At 45.1% G+C, this 17,876-nt stretch overlaps 1 long non-coding RNA gene across 1 annotated transcript in view; it reads left to right on the top strand.

Moving 5' to 3' along the window:
• Positions 1 to 17,545, top strand: part of LOC146813811 (uncharacterized) — a 117,395-nt gene extending 99,850 nt beyond the window's left edge. The window contains exons 2-3 of the long non-coding RNA XR_014962902.1: positions 5,002 to 5,088; positions 17,466 to 17,545. This is a non-coding gene — a long non-coding RNA (uncharacterized LOC146813811). The remainder of the gene's footprint in view (positions 1 to 5,001; positions 5,089 to 17,465) is intronic.
• The last annotated feature ends 331 nt before the right edge of the window (positions 17,546 to 17,876 follow it).

Raw genomic sequence — 17,876 nt, 5'->3', positions numbered from 1 at the left:
CCCTAAGCCTGCGCAGAGTGCACGGGGCATTGGGTAGGGCCCCAACCATACGTGAGGATGCTATCATAGCGTCCTTAGATGCCACTATGGCATTTGACACCCTTGAGTGGCCCTATCTATTTGCAGTGCTGACAAAACTTGGACTCGGCCCGGTCTTTATCAGCTGGGTTAAACTCCTATACGCCGCACCCATGGCGCAGTTGGTTGTGAATAATAAAAAATCCACCCCCTTCGCGCTTGATCGTGGCACCCGTCAGGGCTGCCCCCTCTCTCCCCTACTGTTTGCTCTGGCCCTCGAACCCCTTGCAGCGTGGATCCGCAATGATGTGGCCATTCGTGGGTTACAATGGGCACCGGGCTGGGAGGACCGTATATCCCTGTACGCGGACGATGTTCTCCTCTACCTCGCCTCCCCCAAGAGATCCCTTAATGTCATATTTGACATCCTCGACATCTTTGGGAGATACTCTGGATTCCGAGTCAATTGGCAGAAGTCACTCATATATGTCCTCAGTGGTAACACCCCGCAACTGCCCCAAAACTGCCCGATATCCATCGTCACTGAAGGCTTCAAGTATCTAGGCATATTTATCTCTCTGGATCCGACACTCCGATATGCCCGTAACTTGGCCCCACCCATGCAACGCCTTAAAAGCGATATTATACACTGGAAATCGCTCCCTATCTCCTTGTTGGGCAAGGCAGCATTATTCAAAATGATGTCCTTGCCGCGCTTCCTCTATGCACTGCAAAATGCCGCAGAACCTGTTCCCAATTCGTATTTTGGGGAAATAGAAGGCCTTCAGAAGGACCTCCGTTGGGGTGGAAGGCCACGCATAGCCTTATCAAAGCTCACACTTGGTTGGTACGACGGTGGAATCGGACTGCCAGACATTAAAAAATACTATTGGGCTGCTCATCTTATAGCTATAAACCACGGCACCTATGGCCCCCCCCCCCCCGACACCCCGGGATTCCGTATGGACCGCTGGCTCCTTCCTAACGGAGCATACGGTCGGGCACTATATTCCACACCTGGCAAGTTCCCACTAACACGGCCTACCAAACACACAATAAAGATATGGCACGCTGCGACACAGTCACAGGGCTGGGCCAACAGACTGACACTTGCCACCCCGCTTTGGGACTCACAAAAGCTAAGATACCTGGGCAACTCAAAGGGGTTTGATAAGTGGGACTTGATCGGTATTTCCACTATTGGAGATCTTTGGGGGGCAGAGGGAATAAAACCGTTTAGCGCCCTACAGACTCAGTACTCACTTGCTGACTCTGAGTTATTCAGATATCTTCAGGTCCGACATGCACTACGGACCGCACTGCCAAGAGACGCCTCCTTACCGGATAGCTCCCCCTGGAGGACAGGCTTCTTGATGGGCACCTGCCCGAGCGGGCCATATCCCTGACGTACAGAAAACGAATTAACAACATGCATGATCCCCTGACTCTACTGCGGGAGAAATGGACGGAGGACGGTATTGAATTAGACGACGAAGGGTGGCAGACAGCGATCTCATCCCCTAAAACAGTCGCAATATCAGCGCGGCTCCACCTGGTGCAACTTAAAATCTTGCACAGAATATATATATAACAGGGCCTCAACTGATGCACATGGGAGGACACACGGATGGGTCTTGCAGACGGGGGTGCTCCCAGCCAGGTATTTTCATACACATTATATGGCACTGTGGATTAATTCAGGAGTACTGGCATAAGATACATTCAATCATGAGTGAAACCCTAGAGTTTGAACTCCGGCCAGAAGCTCCCAGATGCCTCCTTAATATCTGGGAACCCACAGACCTTAACACCTACGCCATACAATGGGTCACACTCGCTTGCATGATAGCCAAACGGAACATTGCACAGCACTGGGGGGCCTCGCACGCACCCAAAATCGCGGACTGGAAAAAGGACCTTGATTGGTGCATGCAACGAGAAAAATCTGTTTACATCGCGAGGGGTTGCCCCCGGAAATGGTCCAAGATCTGGACCCCCTGGAATCTATACCGAGGTGAAATCTGTACCCCCCCCACCCCTCCGAATGAATGATTCAGATGTCTCCCCATCCCCGTAATTCCAACTGCAAAAACATATTGTGTATTGATGAATCCTTGTGTTTGCCTTTACCTATGTTGTGATACTGTGAAACTATGCCTTGTTGTCAAAGTCTTTATATTAAAAAGAATGTTTAAAAAAAAAATTTCTATATAAGTTATATAAATCCCTGGGATCTAAAATATCAAATATCTCATAGATTCATAGTAAGTATATTAACATATAACATAAATTATATCTTTAGGGCAGTCCTATGCGTCTTTATAGAGATCTCTGCTTACCTTGAGGTGCAAAATAATATTACATGGAAAAATATATAATTGTATGCCTATTTTCAAATCATTGCAATATATAACTTAAATAGAATTTTTGTTATATATCTTTTATAACAAGTGATTACAATGCACGTTTTCGCTCTTTCTTTTCCTCTTTTTTATATAAATAGTTATAAAATGTATTATTTTTGATATAATTGTGAGTTTTCTGATCAATTATAATTAGCCGTTTTAATTAATTGTTTAACAACCAAATGTTATGTATTTAACTATTGACCAAGTTTGCCAGGTATATATATATATATATATATATATATATATATATCAGATACGGTTTGCTCAGCAAAACGAGGGCGCACTCTGACACAAGAATCATCCATCAAGCGCTGCAGACACTTTATTTATTCCTGTTGCCTGACGCGTTTCGGGAAAACATTCCCTTAATCATAGGCATAGTCCCAAAGTCTCGCAATGCTGCAGCAATTAATTTAAATACCTGCCCTCCAATGGGCTACTCGAATGAGAACCCCAGTGTTAGCTGGGATATGTAGTGCTGCAGCCTACCTTCAACCCAAATGGGATGGAAAGAAAAATTATTGCAAACGGCCCTTCAATGAGCCGCAAAGGTGTCCATCAGTGTTTGTAATCCAAAGGCTTGTTTGTCCCCACATGTGGAGCGGCAGAAAATTCAGCGCCCCGTGGCCCCATGAAATCCGCTGGGTGGTGCGCCCTCCACGCCCTAGAGCCGGCGCGAAAACATCAGATACGGTTTGCTCAGCAAAACGAGGGCGCACTCTGACACAAGAATCATCCATCAAGCGCTGCAGACACTTTATTTATTCCTGTTGCCTGACGCGTTTCGGGAAAACATTCCCTTAATCATAGGCATAGTCCCAAAGTCTCGCAATGCTGCAGCAATTAATTTAAATACCTGCCCTCCAATGGGCTACTCGAATGAGAACCCCAGTGTTAGCTGGGATATGTAGTGCTGCAGCCTACCTTCAACCCAAATGGGATGGAAAGAAAAATTATTGCAAACGGCCCTTCAATTAGCCGCAAAGGTGTCCATCAGTGTTTGTAATGCAAAGGCTTGTTTGTCCCCACATGTGGAGCGGCAGAAAATTCAGCGCCCCGTGGCCCCATGAAATCCGCTGGGTGGTGCGCCCTCCACGCCCTAGAGCCGGCGCGAAAACATCAGATACGGTTTGCTCAGCAAAACGAGGGCGCACTCTGACACAAGAATCATCCATCAAGCGCTGCAGACACTTTATTTATTCCTGTTGCCTGACGCGTTTCGGGAAAACATTCCCTTAATCATAGGCATAGTCCCAAAGTCTCGCGTCAGGCAACAGGAATAAATAACGTGTCTGCAGCGCTTGATGGATGATTCTTGTGTCAGAGTGCGCCCTCGTTTTGCTGCGCAAACCGTATCTGATATATATATATATATATATATATATATATATATATATATATATATAAAAGAAACATTTATCTTGTAACTGCTCACTTATCTTTTTTATATTATTTTGTGTTTTATATACTTGTTTTGCAATAGACTGTCTCCTGATGAAGGCAGTTTTGCCGAAACGTGCGTAGTCTCCATCTACCGCATTGCTTCTATCAACGAATATATTGACCGTATTATCGTGTTCATAAGATTTGATAAGCATATCAATTTATGAATTGTTATCTATTTGCAATATTTTTGTTAATAATCATCATATTTTTGTATATATATTTTATCTTCCTCTGCAAAGACAATAAATAAATGATCTTAAACAAATGAATATGCATTTTTGGATCTATATGCTGAATTGAATGATAGATTACATTCATATATACACCGTGCAATTATTGGCATATTTTTATTATAGTTTGCTATTGTTTCTTTCCTAATACAGCATTATACCTTTGTTCATTGGCAGTTGTAGGATAGAGGTACGGCGTCATTATGTAATTACTCAAGGCGTATGCGCTGTCACCTACATGGAAGTAAGCAAAGGGTCAGTGGAAATATTCCATTTGCATACGTGCAATGTCTGTGAGCATTAATAAACCATGTTTACCAAGCAGATGTCCCTCTCCAAATTCACCCCTGAGAAGACGGGTGTGTATGTCACTTTGGCAAAATATATAGGAATCATGTGCACTCCCTGGGTATTGCGCCACAATGTCAGTTAATATGTTTTTGGCATTGCATACTACCTGTATGTTAAGGGAATGAAAACATTTTCTATTCCTATATATGTATTCATTTCTTGCAGGGGGACATATTGCCGCATGGGTGCAATCAATGCAACCTAAGACTTGTGGGAAGTGGGCTATCTGGTAAAATTCCTGCTTAGTCTTGGTGAGGTCATGTGCGTTTGTGGGAAGCTAGTGTGGGAGTTGATCCAGGACATCATGGCATCCAGGAATGCTTTGAAGATTCTGGAAAGTGCGCTTTGAGACACACCTCCAGCTACTGCTATGACCCCCTGAAAACTGCCTGACGCCATTGGGTGCACGCAACATAGGACCTGCACATGTGTGGGTATGGCATTGGTCCTACGTGTCTGTCGCTGCAGAATGGGATCAAATTCATTGATTAAATCATTTCTGCATTGAGCCTATACTTGTTGTATATCTCATCTTCTGTCTGTCCTAGCAAAGTAATGCGGACTCTGAAGATGCGCTCCTGGATTCTCCTCCTTCTGTGTGCTGCAGCCTGGAGCCTCATCCTCCTCGCCATCAGGTAAATCCCAGCCATTGTGAAATGTTCAGGCTCAATCTGTGTGTGTTTAACTAAGTTTCTGTTGACTTTCAGCAGTATCTTATTTGCACTAATTATTACCACCTGGTTGTGATCCTTCTTATTTTGCACTTGCAATTTTGTGATTTTCAGTGAAATCGCAAATTGCGATTTTTCATGCATTTATTTGCGAATCTTTATTTGCGAATCGCTATTTGGTAGACGTAAATAAAGATTCGTAAATTTATTCTCAGATTAAATTGCGATTCTTTAATTTTGCGAAAACATTCGATTTTGCTATATTTACGTTCATGCATTGCTGCAGGGTACTTTGCGATCGCAAATGGCATAATTTAGCGATTCGCAATTTTAGCGAATTTTTTTAAGCTTGATGCATGTGCCTGTTTGTATCCTCCTGTGAACAGAAGCCAGAAAATTGCCATGCTCGTCCCTGATAAGCAGGCCTCAGTCAGGTGTAAATATATATTATCCTGAAGAAAATAAGGTACGATTTGTTTCTTGGATATAATACTGTCCTTGCCTACTGAATCCAGGTACGTGTCAGCATTATTTGACCCTGGGGTAGCAGGGAACTTCATTGATTGTGCCTTCTTAAGGAAAATAATATTCCTATTCTATAGAAACATGCCGCAGTACCCATTAGAAAATAACAATTGATGGACAGAATGCAGAACAATGCCATACATTCACCCCAGACTAGAAAGACTCAAAAACCCTGTAGCGTGGTATCTAAAGGGCCAGATCCCTCTCTAAACACAATGACTAATGTAGTGTTCTCTCTTCTTACAATGTCAATTACCCTGACACTATTTATTTCTAAAACACATGTATCTTGCCACAATATCCAGTATCACAGTACAGCATACAGTTTCTCAAGAACTCTCCTATCAAGTTGCAGGTATATAAAAAAGATTAATTTATTCAATAAAAAAATCACATTACGTATTTATACACATATCATTATTCACCTTCCTCCCTATCGGGTTACACTCTAATTGTATGAATATAAAAACTTTAAAAAGCAAGTTAAAAAACAAAAGTCGACGCAGCGTTTCAGTGTTAATTCTATATTTTCACCTTCATCAGGATGGAATTCTTTCATAAAATCTAGACATAAAGAACATAAATTAAGAAACCTAGCATGTACTGTGTAACCTAGTGGTCAATGACATCGATTTTGCGCCTCTATTTCTTAATCTATGGCGTTCTTTTATACATCAAACAACTTTGGCAAGATCTATTAGCAAACTTAATAATTAATCATTGAAAGAAAACTGAATCATTAAATCACATTTCTAACAGTCGTATGTCCACTATTCATTTTGTTTGATATACTAACTATAAAAGAACATACAATTGAGAAAATACGGGGCGGGCGTGGCTTCGCAGGGCTGCGAAATGGCCGTGCATTAGTTCGACTCCGCCGGCCGAGTATAATTAATCCGTTATACATTCTTCAAAACTGACCCAATCGAGAACCGGCTGCTAGTTGACTGACCTGCTGGAGTGGATGGAGTGCTAGGACCCGTAAAAGGCATGCAGCAGAGCGGATAACTGAAGAGAAACTGGTGCGGCCCTTCCGTGTCCGGGACGGCGAAGCCGGGACCTCGAGTAGCTGCCGCCCCAGGAAGCCGGCACCGGTGTTGTGGGAGTGACGGGGTGCGGGAAGAAGTGAATTGAATTGGCATTTATAAAGCGCATGGCTACCCTAGAGCATCCCAGCGCTGTCACAAATCCTAGAGCAGATAACAAAATTCAAGGAAACAGATGAGTTTTTAAAAGTTTTCGGAATAGAAGATAGTTGGATTCGGACCGTATCATCAGTGGAAGATTGTTCCAGAGTTTTGCCGCATTGTACCCGAAGCGACGTCCTCCACTGCGCATCCTCTTTATAGATGGGACTTTAACAAGATGCTTATTTTCTGATCTAAGTGGTCTAGAAGGACAATAGGGCAGGATAAAGGATCTAACAGCAGGAGGGCCCTTATTGGAGAGGGCCTTATGTGCAATGCACAGTGCTTTAAAATTGATCCTTTGCACGACCGGCAGCCAGTGCAGTTTTGCAAGAGAGGGTCTCGCGGATGAACGTCTGACAGAGTTAGTGAGTAGCCGTGCTGCGCAATTCTGGATAACCTGAAGTCTATTGATGGCTGCCAAAGGGGGGCCCAGATAAAGGACATTAGCATAGTCCAGGCGGGACAAAACAAGTGCCTGGACCACTGTTCTCCTAGCAATGGGTGGAAGAAGATGGAGAATCTTCCTAAGCATTCTAAGCAGTCCGTAGCAGCCTGCGTCCACCTTGCTTGCTTGTTTTTTAAAATTTAAATCCTGGTCAATCCAGACTCCCAGGCTTTTAATTTCAGCCTTTGGGATTAGGGAAGGGCCAAGACATTTTGGCCAGGAAGAAGCAATAGTGCAAAGGGGACTATTTCCCAAATACAGGAGTTCAGTTTTGTCACCGTTAAGCTTCAAGTAGGAATCATCCATCCACCTTGACACTTCTTGCAGACACAGTGCTAGGTTAGGAGCAGAGTTATCTTCTTGCATATAAGAACCGGCCCGAGGGGGAGAGGAGCGCACTGGCTGCATATACAAAACCCCGTCGTCAGACCATCGACTGACCCCGGGAGACCCGCCGTGGCACGGGAATGAAGCGCCGTGCACAGACAGCTGCACTGGTCTGCACGGCGTTGCCTGACAATTGCGGTAGGACCCGGGGAAGGTGGCGGTGTGTGCGGCAGAGCAGCGCGCTGCATACGCAATATAGAGGCTGACCTGAAATGAAGTGTGGACCCTGGGGAGTGCGGGCGGCGACACGTTGAGGACACCGCCGCTGGAACAGTATGAACTGCTGTGTACTTGTGGCTGACGCCGCCATCTTGCTGCGGGACCTCCAAGGGCAGTGAAGCTTGGCGGTTTCTGCGCACGGACCCCTGTAGATTAAGGGAAAAGCGTGCCTGCAGAGTGGTGGTTGCTACTTTGGCGAAGGAGGGCTGCGGTCTACTGGGAGCTCACTGTGGCGCTACAATTATACTAAGTGGATCGGCAGGGATCGACGCGCCGAACGGAGACCTTGTGACCGGCCACAGGAAAATGGGCCTGGCTGTTGCGGACCGTGCTAGTGAAGGGGGCACAGAGATCCTACCATCTCACATAATTCAAGTGTGTTGGCGCTGTAACGAAGTAAATAATCACTGCAGCGGAGCTGTCGGCCCTGTGCTGCTGGGCGCGGGGAAGCCTGGATTTGATGATAGCTGAATCGGATTACACGGGGCCCCCCTAGAATAATCGGGCAGGAAGTGCAAAGCCTGACAAAAATACGCCACACATCTCGGACAATTGGACTGTCGTGGTGTGCGCCAGTGGAGGGTAGTGCCCGAAGGTGGACGGTGCCATTGTGCGGACTGAGCGAAGAGGAAACCAGATAGGTGTCGCGATTTTGGAGGCCGTTCGAAGTCAGTACTTCTGCGCTTGCGGAGTAGCTGTCCAACCTGACTCGGATAGGCCCAATAAATCTGGGGTAGATTGCAGATCGTGCCCAGTGGTGGCAGCCAGTAACCAATATCGGACAGTTCGGCGAGATACGCAGTAGCACGTAATCCTGCGCCAGGTGACGGATAGCAGAACGGAAGGCAGGTCTGCCTCGGACCCTCATTGTTGCGAGTCGCCAAGCGCTAGCCAGGATGGGTAAACCGGACACACGCCAACCAAGAATAACTTTTGAGAAAAAATCCAACAAGGCACCTGACGGCGAAACTAGCCAGCAGAATCAAACGGAGGATGCGACCTCGACGCTGCTACCGATAGAGGACATCCGCTCAATGTTCAAAGAGCTGAAATCAAGTATCCAGGGCCTGGACTCTAAGATGGACTCCCTGGCGGACAGGCTGGACAGGATGTCGCAAAGGGTAGACAAACAGGAAGGCCGAATGACAGCGCTGGAAACCAGGGATGCGGAGACCGAAGAGGGACATACGGAACTGGACAAGAAACTGCGCGAGATGGACGGGGTGTTGCACGCAATCACGCTAAAGAATGAGGATTTGGAAGCATGGTCAAGAAGAAATAACGTACGAATCACGGGAATATCGGAAACAACAGACATACAAAACATGGAGAAGTACGTAGAGTCCATGATGAAGGACCTCTTCGGGAGCGCCTTGTCCGCCATGTTCCTAGTGGAGAGGGCTCACAGAACGATGGGCCCTAAGCCACGACCAGGAACACCACCACGCCCCATCCTAGCGAGGATCCCAAATTACAGGGATCGAGACATGATACTTAGAATGGCACGAGAAAAAGGAGACATACAATACAATGGTAACAATATAGCGCTCTACCCTGACTTCACGCTAAAAGTCCAGGCGGCCCGCAGAGAGTTCCTCCCAGCCAAGAAGATTTTTCAACAGATGGGCACCAGATACTCGTTGATCTATCCAGCCAGATTGAGAGTCCAGGGTCCCGGAAGGCCTACATTTTTTACAGATGCTAAGGCGGCTTTAGCGTACATAAAGAAGATTGCCAAGGAGCAGAAACAGGGCAGTAGCTCGACGGACCCTACCGAGGCAAACAATCTGAGTGACAATGACTGGGTACCCCGGCAGGTTGCGCTGGCTGTGCAGATAAGTATACAATAAAAAGCCTTTACATATATAGGAGGAGAAAGACAGAGGAAGGTCACTCCACATATACAACTGCGATGCTGGCTCATGTTAAATTGTTTGTAGATTTCTGTTCGGACTGCGACGTAGACATATGAGAGCTCTATGTTTTGGGGCAGTTAGCACTACACTCGGCCACCCTGCCATGAGCGCAGGGATGTAACGCCGGCGGACCCACGTTCCCCATGGGATGATTCTCTTAGGGTTCCTCACTCGGAGCTCTTATTTACAGTTGAAGGGTTTAGGTGGGAGGGTATCACAACCTGTTTAGGGGGTTGGTGTGGGTGGGGAGGGGGGTTTGAAACGCATATTCTGAAACACCTGCCACAAAGTAAATGTGCACCTCAATGTGTGTTGTTGCTGACACATGTGATTGCTTACCTGCTACGTATTGCAAATGAAGTCGTGAAGTCTGATACTTGGGCCAAAGCTTTGAGGTTTTCTGATGTGGAGGGAGCTACGTCATCCGCAATGTGTCCATCTATTCAATATCTATACTCGACATGTCATACCTAAAATGTCTCACATGGAATGTAAGAGGTCTAAACGACTGTCGGAAGGCGAGACTAGTACACTCATACCTCGCTAGACATGGAGTGGAAATATGTTTACTGCAGAAAACACACCTAACGGGGGATATGGTACGCATGCTTAGATACAACAGATGGGGTGAGGTGGTGGACTGCGGGTACTCCAACTACTCACGGGGAGTGGCTATACTTATACGAAGGGGACTGTAGTGGCACACGCACAGCACATTGTTAGATAGTGACGATCGATATATATTACTGCAAGGCACCCTATATAATACGCCCATGCTGATCATAAACACATATGCCCTGAACACGTATACTCCGGCCTTCTTTCAACAAATTAGGCACATGGTACAGTCCTTGGCTCCTGTTGCGGTGTTCTGGGGCGGAGATATCAATGTGGTCCTCTCGGAGGAGGTGGATAGGCGGGGATCATCACGGGAACACCAAACCCGAGAGCAGCTGCAATGCTCCAGGACATTAAGTGTGAACTAGAGTTGGTGGACTCCTGGAGAATGCTACACCCAACACTTAGAGAAGGAACATGCGTGTCACACCACCGTAGCGCATGGTCGAGGTTTGACTACTGGCTGCTATCCAGAGACATGCACACATGGGTCACTGAAGCAGTGCACCACCCGCGCACTCTCTCGGACCATGCACCTGCACAACTGACACTTAAAGTACCAGATCCCTATACAACCCCATTCAGTTGGAGATTTCCCTCAGGGGCGCTGCTGGACCAGGTATTCCGCGAAGAACTACGGGGAAAGATAGAGGAGTATTTTACATTTAATGAGGGCACAGTGGAATCCCCGGGCATGCTATGAGAGGCATTCAAAGCTGTAATACGGGATGACTGCATAGCGCTCAAGAAAGGGGTACTTGGAGATATACGTAACACACTACAAAAACTGGAGAGGGAGATAGGTGAGCTTGAACGTGCCAGGGAGCGTACCCCGTCCCAGGCTATTGCGGCGCAGATCAGAACTAAACTGTCGGAATTCCAAGCAGAAGCGGAAAGGGAAACAGCATATTTATACAAGCATGCTAAGGCGCGACAATATGGAGAAGGGGATAGAGCCTGGAAAACGTTAGTGGGCCTATTGAGAACACCCAAGGGAGCTGACTATATAACTGAACTGTCTACAGAAGACGGTGAAAGGGTCAGAACACCGCCAAAAATCCTCACCACAATGACCAGATACTATGAGAAGCTCTATACTTCCCAGTCCAATTCTACAAAGTCTGACATAGTAGATTATTAGGACACTATGGCGCTGGCGTGGTTTAGTGACAGTGCTAGACAATACATGAAGCTCCCCATCACGGTTGAAGATATTAAACAAGTGATTGGAAGTATGCCGGCGGGAAAGGCTCTGGGAGCGGACGGGCTGACTGCAGCCTTTTATAAGGAATATTCTGATTTAATAGCCCCACGCCTCCTGCAGGTATATATGGAGGCGGTGGAGACAGGGTTCCTCCCTCCCACCCTACGTGAGGCCACCATTATCACCCTGCTGAAGCCAGATAAAGATCCTACTGCACCTGATTCATACCGGCTCCTTTCCCTAATAAATTTAGATGCAAAAATATACGCCAAACTCATAGCCAACCGGCTGCAACCTATGCTGCCGCAGATAGTGCTGCCGGACCAATCTGGTTTTATACCGGGTCGCTCAACAGCCCATAACTTACGTACGTTGTTTGGCCTGCTACATTATTTAGCTCCACATGTTCAAGCAATAGCCACGTTGTTAGACGCCACAAAGGCATTTGATTCGCTGGAGTGGCGATTCCTGTTTACACTGCTACCCCGCTTAGGGTTTAGCCCCCTATTCATCCGACAAATACAGTTGCTATATGCAGGCCCTGTGGCACGAGTCAAGTTTAATGGACGAATGTCAGAGCCTTTTGCCATAACAAGGGGAACAATACAGGGATGCCCCCTGTCGCCCTTGTTGTTTGCCATCGCCACTGAGCCATTGGCAGCCCGGCTGCTCCCGCACCATACGCAGCGGTGCATAGGATTTACGTCTCGGGGACTGTTGATTTCTATGTATGCAGACGATATGATAATATATCTAACTAACCCGAAAGAAAACTTCGTAGCTGTAATGAGAGAGATCGTCCGCTATGGTGGGCTCACAGGGATCCAGGTAAACTGGTCAAAATCGGTGATCTTTCCACTCACAGATGACATCACCCCAGTGGACGTAGAATTTCCTATTCAATGGGCAAATGGTGAAGTTAAGTATTTGGGAATATGGGTGAGCAGATCACTCCAGGAAATATGGCTTGCGAACTATGGGGAAGTAATGGACTGGATAGAGAGTAAGATAAAGCGATGGAGACAACTTCCACTATCACTGATGGGTCGTATATCCATCATCAAGATGGTAATCCTGCCCAAACTTCCTGGATACCCGTTGGAGCAGGGAGGCCGCTGTTCCCCGTACAGGTACGTTAAAACACAGCGACCACACTTTGAGTAAAAACTACGAGAAATACCAGCGACAGGACAGTAAATTTCTTTTAAAAAACAGGCTGTTTGTCTTTTTGTCGAGCGTAAGTGAATCAATGGCACTAGTAATAGTATCCCGTCTAAAACGACATATGCGAGTAGTCTTGGCTAATGCCGAATATATACTTTTTACATATATCATTTACGTCGTGGTAATCATCGACTGGGCAGTTTCGTAATTCATGAAGAGGAAACCAAATAACTTAAAATAACTTTTGCGGGTGGACCTAAGAAGCTATACACTAAAAGATAGCCGCCACATATATTAAACAGTGGTATCTCCCATTCAGAAAGTTAAATTTGATTCTCAAATCGTGAGACAGGACTGGTTATGTATAGTTTTATAGTTCTATTTCATGGAATATTAGTATCTCCGTCTTAGAAAGTTAAATTTGAATTCCGAGTTTGGAGACTGTACTGTAATTACAACCGGGAACATAGACTGCTAGCAAGTAGATACTAGTCGTGTAAACTATCGACTTTAAGAATAAGATAACTACAGAATAGCGAAATGAAATACTACATTTTAAATACAGGTAGCACTGTTAAAGACCTTTTGTCAATTTTGTTATTTTCAGATTTCACGCTTGAATCATAATCCGTGCACATTCTGGTACGGACTATCAAAAGAATCTATTTAACTGCGCAAACAATAAAACGTATCATAAGATCATGGAATGTATATGCAGCCATCTTATATGAAAGGGTAAGTTAGCCACAGTATAAACTGTAGAGCAGGAAATAAAGACATTTTTTGGAATAATTGATACTGACTACAAAATATTCCTTTTTTTAGAAACCACTCAAGAGAGTCTTTTTAGCCCCCTCCACACTCAATAATACTAGACGGTGGCTCTAACGGGTATAAGAACAGGACATATATCATAAGAGGTATATTAAAACAATCCCTCTGAGATTTCCTAAATACGCAAGAAGTCATATAACCTGTGCTTAGGGTATGTACATTCTTTGAATATAAAGAAAAGATGTTAAATGTTTTATCTCTCTCCCAGTGAAAGGCCCTATCAGTGAGGCAGTAACGGTGGTGAAACACTTGAACCTCCAGAGATTATGTAATTGATTAAACATAATCCATCAAAATAAAAAGGTATGCTTAAGAATAGCAAATAAAGAAACTTGAATTAGCTTAAACATAGTGATAGGACATCCTGTTTCTGTCAATCATGAAAAAATGCCCTTAGGAAAGTAACGTATTTTCTCAATTGTATGTTCTTTTATAGTTGGTTAATCAAACAAAATGAATAGTGGACATAAGACTGTTAGACATGTGATTTAAGGATTCAGTTTTCTTTCAATGATTAATTATTACGGATTTTCTCAATTGTATGTTCTTTTATAGTTATTATATCAAACTAAATGAATAGTGGACATACAACTGTTAGAAACGTGATTTAATGATTCAGTTTTCTTTCAATGATTAATTATTACGTTTACTAATAGATATTGCCAAAGTTGTTTGATATATAAAAAAACGCCATTGATTAAGAAATAGAGGAGCAAAATCGATGTCATTGACCACTAGGTTACACAGTACATGCTAGGTTTCTTAATTTATGTTCTTTATGTCTAGATTTTATGAAAGAATTCCGTCCTGATGAAGGTGAAAATATAGAATTAACACCGAAACTCTGTCGACTGTTGTTTTTTAACTTGCTTTTTAAAGTTTTTATATTCATACAATTAAAGTGTAACCCGATAGGGAGGAATGTGAATAATGATATGTGTATAAATACGTAATGTGATTTTTTTTATTGAATAAATTCATCTTTTTTATATACCTGCAACTTGATAGAGTTCTTGAGAAACTGTATGCTGTACTGTGATACTGGATATTGTGGCAAGATACATGTGTTTTAGAAATAAATAGTGTCAGGGTAATTGACATTGTAACAAGAGAGAACACTATATTAGTTGTTGTGTTTAGAGAGGGATATGCCCCTTTAGATACCACGCTACAGGGTTTTTGAGTCTTTCTAGTCTACGTGTATACCCCGTCCCTGTGTAAATCATAGGGGTATCTTCCTCCTTTACGTTTGATACATTCACCCCAGTACAGAGATCTGGGTCTAAATCCATCGTTTTTTTGCTCACCATGTCATTCCAGTTTGGACCCAGCCATATGCAAACCAGTCTTGACCCTGCCCCAATGGGAACAGTCCAGCCTGAACTGCCAGGCCAGGCCCTCCCTGGATGGAAATCAAGCATCCTAGGACCGTTTCGGGCTTTCAGCCCTCATCAGCCAGGATAGCTTGACTCCAATGGCATGGAAAGCACAGGACCCACGTCTGGGCATACCCGACCCACTCGGGTGACCAATGCAAAATAACAATTGATGGACAGAATGCAGAACAATTTCATACATTCACCCCAGTACAGAGATCTGGGACTAAATCCATTGTTTTTTTGCTCACCATGCCATTCCAGTTTGGACCCAGCCATATGCAAATCAGTCTCGACCCTGCCCCAATGAGAACAGTCCAGCCTGAACTGCCAGGCCAGGTCCTCCATGGACTGGAATCAAGCATCCTAGGACCAGTTTCAAGCTTTCAGCCCTCATCAGCCAGCATAGCTTGACTCCAGTGGCATGGAGAGCACGGGACCCACGTCTGGGCATACCCGTCCCACTCGGGGTGACCAATGCAAAATAACAATTGATGGATAGAATGCAGAACAATGTCATACATTCACCCTAGTAAAGAGATCTGGGCCTAAATTCATCGTTTTATTGCTCACCATGCCATTCCAGTTTGGACCCAGCCATATGCAAATCAGTCTTGACCCTGCCCCAATCGGAACAGTCCAGCCCGTGCTGCCAGGCCAGGTCCTCCCTGGACTGGAATCAAGCATCCTAGGACCGGTTTCGGGCTTTCAGCTCTCATCAGCCAGGATTGATCTGGGAAGGTGGCCAGGACTAAACTGGGGTGGCATGGTGAGCAAAAGAATGATGGGTTTAACCCAGATCTCTTGACTGGGGGTGAATGTTTTGATTTGTTCAGCATTCCGTCCATCAATTGTGTGTCTTTTGCTTTCTCTCTCTAAGTGCGCCAGGTATGCCCAGACGTGGGTTCTGGACTCACTGTGCCACTGGAAGCAAGCTATCCTGGCGGAAGAGGGGTGAAACCCCTAAACCGGTCCGAGGATGCTTGTTTCCGGTCCAGGGAGGCCCTGGCTTGGCAGTTCGGGCTGGACTGTTCCCATGAGGCACAGGGTCAAGACTAATTTGCATATGGCCAGGTCTAAACTGGGGTGGCATGGTAAGCAAAAGAATTATGGATTTAACCCAGATCTCTTGAATGGGGGTGAATGTTTTGATTTGTTCTGCATTCCGTCCATCAATTGTGTGTCTTTTGCTTTCTCTTCCTAAGTGCACCAGGTATGCCCAGACGTGGGTCCTGGGCTCACTGTGCCACTGAAAGCAAGCTATCCTGGTTGAAGAGGGGTGAAACCCCGAAGCCGGTTCTAGGATGCTTTTTTCTGTCCAGGGAGGACCTGGCTTGGCAGTTCGGGCTGGACTGTTCCCATGAGGCACAGGGTCAAGACTGATTTGCATATGGCCAGGTCTAAACTGGGGTGGAATGGTGAGCAAAAGAATGATGGATTTAACCCAGATCTCTTGACTGGGGGTGAATGTTTTGATTTGTTCTGCATTCCGTCCATCAATTGTGTGTCTTTTGCTTTCTCTTCCGCAGTAACCATTAGAGCAGCTGATGGGAATTTACTTGCATCTGGGGATGGGGTACAGGACACTGTGCCCCTTACCATGGTGCCATATTCTGGACATTTGAAAGCCTTCATTTTTTAATGAAATCTTTTTATTAGATTTTGCAGTAATAGAGGTAATAGGTGCATCACTTCTGTATTGACATAAATATGTCAGGCATCATACAACAAAATCACATGCTGACTGATTACTCCGTACCCCGAATTTTGCAACTTCCAGTCCAAAATATTCCAACCAGGGGCACCAAAATATTTGGTGTTTATTTTGTGTATCACTCTAATCTGCTACGTTTCTTTTTGAGATAGGCACAACCATCCACTACCCAGTGCTTCTCTACTACCAGCGGGGCGCTGGGTTCTCCCATGCTCCAAAGGACCAGACATTTACAATCTGCAGCTGTCTTGCCCAGTAATATAGACATATATTAGCCATGCCAAGACCTCCTTCAAACAGTGACTTAACATTGTTGCCTCAAGTCATTCTTGGAGCTTTCACTGAACTCAAAAAGCATGTCACTGACTTTACTGGTGTAAAGAAGTGTTTGAAAACTACAACTGCGTAGTTTGGAAGGACATACAGAAGCTTGGCAAGTATAATTATTTTGGATAGGGCCACTCCTAAACAGCCAATATGAGCACAGCATCCCAAATCGTCAAACCTCTACATATAAAGGTTAACATTGTGGGCAAATTGCGTCCCCAGGAAGCCTTGTGGTCACTAGAAATGCATATCCCCCAGTATTTATTTTAAAGGACTTTATTTTAATCTGCAGCCGGCGTGTTTCCTGCCACATCATCTCTCCTCCCCTTATTGGTACTAATATTGATTTGTCCCAGTTAACACTCAGGTTGGAAGCTTCTCTATAAAAGTCGATAATTGTCATTAACTTCTCTCAATAGCACTGGAAAAGTAACCTGTCACCTGTGTATAAGGATACCCGGTCTTCGAGTTCAGTTTCCCACAGAAAGCCCTGGACGAAGCCAACGGCTAGGGCGCTCGACTTCGGACCTGGAGAACTGAGTTAAGTCTCGGTAATGACACTGAACATCCTGTGATTCTGGGCAAATCACTTAATCTCCCCGTGCCTAACAAAGAATGAATGTGTTTCCTAATGTAAATTAACTGGTGCTATGTAAAGCGCTCTGATACCTGATTGGATTCGGGTCAAGTTTGCGCGATATAAAACTCACCAAATAAAAAATGCACCTAATCCATCCTGCATGCAGTTTCACTGCCACATCAAAGAGCAATGGTGATACCGGGCATCCGGCTCAATGGAAAGGGGTCAGGCAGATGTCCATTAACTTGCA

Source organism: Triturus cristatus, chromosome 6 (genome assembly GCF_964204655.1).
Source record: "Triturus cristatus chromosome 6, aTriCri1.1, whole genome shotgun sequence".
Taxonomy (NCBI): Eukaryota; Metazoa; Chordata; class Amphibia; order Caudata; family Salamandridae; genus Triturus; species Triturus cristatus.
The sequence above is the reverse complement of the archived record's forward strand: the minus strand, read 5'-3'. Positions and strand labels throughout refer to the sequence as shown.